The 4252-nt window shown below is 42.7% G+C and overlaps 1 protein-coding gene across 2 annotated transcripts in view; it reads left to right on the top strand.

The window, feature by feature from the left end:
- The window catches only part of Fbxo15 (F-box protein 15), a 119487-nt gene that overhangs the window by 109990 nt on the left and 5245 nt on the right, over positions 1–4252 (top strand). Inside the window, exons 11-12 of one of the 2 annotated variants that reach the window (XR_003846698.1) lie at positions 3349–3498; positions 3613–3881. The gene's annotated coding sequence lies outside the window, so the exon portion shown is untranslated. The remainder of the gene's footprint in view (positions 1–3348; positions 3499–3612; positions 3882–4252) is intronic. The other variant, XR_003846699.1, reaches the window with a different exon arrangement.

Raw genomic sequence — 4252 nt, 5'->3', positions numbered from 1 at the left:
ATGTCAATAGGCTTGGAATGAATTTTTCTGTATGAAACTGTGTGTTTTGACAACGAAGTGGAGATCTTTTTTAAATGTTGGAACCTCATTTAATTTTATGTCTTATAGAGTTTATAATGAGTAAAAGATTATATAAGTGTAATAATTCATCTGTAAACCTAGAAATGTACAGCCAATTTTGAAAGAGATGTACCCTAGCTCAGAAAAATATTATTGAATAGGTTAATGCTGTTGTAATGAAATGCTTCTTTTAATTAAGTAAAAAAAATGAAAAATGTATTTAGTCCACCTTCAAAAGTCCCTATAGTCTTTACCAGTCTCAGTACTATCCAAAAGTCCAGAGTCCAGAGTCTCAGTTCTGAGACTCAAGGCAATCTCTTAACTATAAGCCCCTGTAAAATCAAAAGACAAATTATGAATACTTCAAACATACAGTGGAACCCAATACATATTCCCATTCCAAAAGGGAGGAATTGGGGCATAGTGAGGAAATTCTGGACCAAAACAAGACCAAAAACCATCAGGGATAACACCAAATCTAGTATCTCCATGTCTAACCTCTGTGATTTTACTTCCAAAGGGCTTAGATGACTCAGCCTCCAACTTTGCTGCATACAACATACATCTCTTTCTTGGACTGGTCCCACTCCCTGTATTTAGCTCTCCTTGGCAGATGTCTTTCAGCCCTAGCATCTCTAACATCTTGCGGTCTCCAACGCCAACCAACAGCTCCAAAAGAAGTAACCTGTTCCTGGCACAAAGCTTTTTGGCACTGTTTTGGGGGTCAAGAAGTTGTCCCTAGATCAGCCATAGACCCTAGGAGAGATCCTACTACTCTACTCACTATACCACTACAAAGTAGGAAATACTACTTTGCTAAATGCACACAACATTAAACTTACCTCCTAATGGCTTATCATTATACCCATAGATTAGTGCATCTCAACCCTCATCAGAGAACCTTCTTTATGCAGTAGGTGGCAATTAACAGAGACCAACAACTTTTCATTATACAGAGTATAAGAAACTGCAAAGTGCTTCACCCTAAATGGAACATTGATATCACACCCCTCTCCCCAAGGCTCAGGGATCCTGGGGAAGAGCAGGTAGATTGTGAGGGCCAGAGGCAGTTGATGAGTATAAGGAAACAATTTTTCAGACACAACAGGACATTTGCACATATGAAGTCATATAGGTTGTGACAGTGTGCACACAACCTGTGCAAGCTCAAGACAGACAAAATCTCAGCATGGAGTTGGGAGGTGAGCACAACTTCTTGAGTGTGGGAAAGTGAATATGAGAGAGGTTGATGGATCAAGAAAGAGGAGGAAGGAAAGAAAGAAGGGAGGGAGGGAAGGAAGAAGGAAGGAAGGAAGGAGGAAGGGAGGGATGGAGGAAGGAAGGAAGGAAGGAGGAAGGGAGGGAGGGAGGAAGGAAGGAAGGAGGAAGGAAGGAAGGAGGAAGGAAAGAGGAAGGAGGGAGGAAGGGAGGAAGGAAGGAGGGAGGAAGGAAGGGAGGGAGGAAGAAAGGAAGGAGGAGGGAATTCTGCCAGGCCCAACGCCTACAGGAGACTGGGTGCCCCCTTTGGGCCCCTCTAGCTCAGATATGTTAGGTATGAATACCAAGATGGTTGGGTAGCCATCTTCTGAGAGCTCTGAAAACAATTTTTAGGAGGAAGGAAGGAAGGAAGGAAGAAAAGAAAAAGAAAAAAAGAAAGAAAGAAAGAAAGAAAGAAAGAAAGAAAGAAAGAAAGAAAGGAGATGGGGCCTGGTAGAGGGTAGAGATGGAAAGAGATGGAGAGAGATTAGGAGAGGTGGTCAGAGATGGTGAGGACAGGTAAAATTGTGTATGTCAAGGAGGCTGATCTTCCAGAGACCTGTGCCTTCCTGTCTTTGCCCAAATGGATCCAAATATTCCAATAGCCTTGTAATAGGCATCTTTCACTCAGATACTTTTGATATGGATACAAAATCATTTTTTGATGGTCTTTGGCAGTTAACCCTTTCATTCAATGCGTGTGTCACATTGTCCACACATTGCCTAATGGTGTTTTTGAGGTGCTATAAACACTTGCTCTGTGTGGCCAGCAGCATTGGTCCATTGCCAAGTTCAGTACGAAAGGTCAAGATGTGTCTTCCCAGTGGGTCAGGGGCACAATTTTGGGAAATAGTGTTCAGAGACTGAATTTTACATAGTTCACTCTGACTTTTGTCTAATTAAGTACACAGCAGCATCAGTTTGAGTTCACATGGAAATGCTTCAGGGCATAGCATTTTCCCCTTTTTAGTGACCTCAGAAATGTATACTCCATGCTGTTTCAGTCTTTTAGAATGGGCTGGTAGCATGTGTTTGGACAAAGGCCAAAGACACCGTCTTTTGAGCTAAGGCTACCCAGCAGGGAAGGTTTCATGTTTTAAAGCCTGACTTTGATGTTAAAGGCTGGTGCTAGCTGGCCTGGGTCAAGACAGGCTCTGCCATTCTGTGCCCTTGTGACCTTAGGTAGGTGGCTTAGCTTTTCCATGTCCCAGTTTGCTTACACATGCCATGGGCATATAGGAGAGGGGTGTTGCCTTACAGGGTTATGGGAAGAATGATGCTAGATGGTATCTAGCAATTGACCCTATGTGCACCCACTGAAATTACCCAGCATCCACCTGGGAAACAATGACTACTTCTTCACTGAGTAAATACATGCCATCTATCCCCTTTGAAGTCAAGTGTAGATGTCAGATTCAAGACAATGATAGATATTCCCTCAGGGCAGGGAGACTTCCTTTATATGTCTTCCCTGAATCTACTAATGATGTTTATCTGTCTCCACTGAGGAAGTACAGCTACCAGAATGAGCTATAATGCTAAATCTACTGAAGTGGTCTGCATTCATTCACTTACTTCACACAGGTCTGATTAAAGTTCTGGTGTGTGTGTGTGTGTGTGTGTGTGTGTGTGTGTGTGTATGTATATGCACATATAAATGTATATATTTATACACGCATTTGTATATGTGTGTATACATACACACATACACACACATATATGTATAAGATACACAATGTTCTGAATCCTCCCTACCTTCAAGACATGCATACCCTAGCCGGAGATATTGAGACATGCTTTTCCCCCACGTGGAATGTACTGGTACTCTGGCAGAGCTGAGAAGCCCACTCACTGATCCCTTAGCTGTCAGACAGAACAGCACTGACTATTTTGCAGAATTATACCATCTCCAACATGGGAATGAGCTGCCTGCTTGACTGGAGTGGGTGGAAGTGATCATCCAAGTGTGCAATACCAAGAATGTTGTCTGTCCTGTGCTCTTGTGAGCAATGAACATTTCTCTCTGAACAGGTGACTATGTACTCCCTAATACAGTGGGACTCTTCACACCACATGTAGAACGGAGCTCCTCAGGGAGATGAACGGGTGTTGAAAGCAGAATGCATGCTGTTCCCAGCACCACTGCACAGGACAGGGGTCACTGCTGCAGGACATCTGCAGGTAGGTTCGATGAGTGGAGCTTTGTAGCTTGCAAGGACAAATTTGTAATGACATACTGAATGTGTGAAGATATATTGTGCTCACACACACTCCCTCTCCCTTTTCTTCCTGCAGAAACAGCAGGATAAATATTCTGGGAAAGCAGTCCATAAGAGTTATGAATCATAAATCAAGGTCACTAGGAACTTACCCCGAGGTAGATCACTGTGTTCTGTCTCATGGGTGCAGTATACAGTATGAGAAATCACTCAGTAACTCGATAACGAGATGAGAAATCCATCAGAGCTGGCAGAAGTCACAGTTTCTAGAGCCCAGAATCCAACACTTAGAAGTACAGAAGGAACTAAGGCCATCTGAGAGTGAAGATTGCTGCTTATTTTCAGGTACCTTCCCAAGTTACTAAATTCAATTGAACAAGCATCTAGTGAGTACTCAGCAGGTAGACATTAAGCCCTGCCTCTTGACAGCATCCACTCCAGTACACTGTACAAGAGCATTTGCCGTTGACTCAACAGCAAGTTCCCTGCTTTCCACCATTTACATGGAAAACTTAAGGATACACTGAAAGCTTCAGAGCCTTAATTAAAGTTCCTGGAATACTTTAAAGGAGGAAACATATCTCCCATGAATAAAAGAGGTGCTCCTAACTTCATTCATCATTTGCTGTGTTGGAGTCTTGGGGAAATTGTTCCATGTGAAAGGAAATCAGTTATGCCTGTCTGCGGGATTGGAAATCTGATTATTTATATATATA

This window comes from Nannospalax galili, unplaced genomic scaffold, assembly GCF_000622305.1.
Source record: "Nannospalax galili isolate Female #2095 unplaced genomic scaffold, S.galili_v1.0 scaffold243, whole genome shotgun sequence".
NCBI classification, from domain to species: Eukaryota; Metazoa; Chordata; class Mammalia; order Rodentia; family Spalacidae; genus Nannospalax; species Nannospalax galili.
This window is presented reverse-complemented; position numbering and strand designations above follow the sequence as displayed.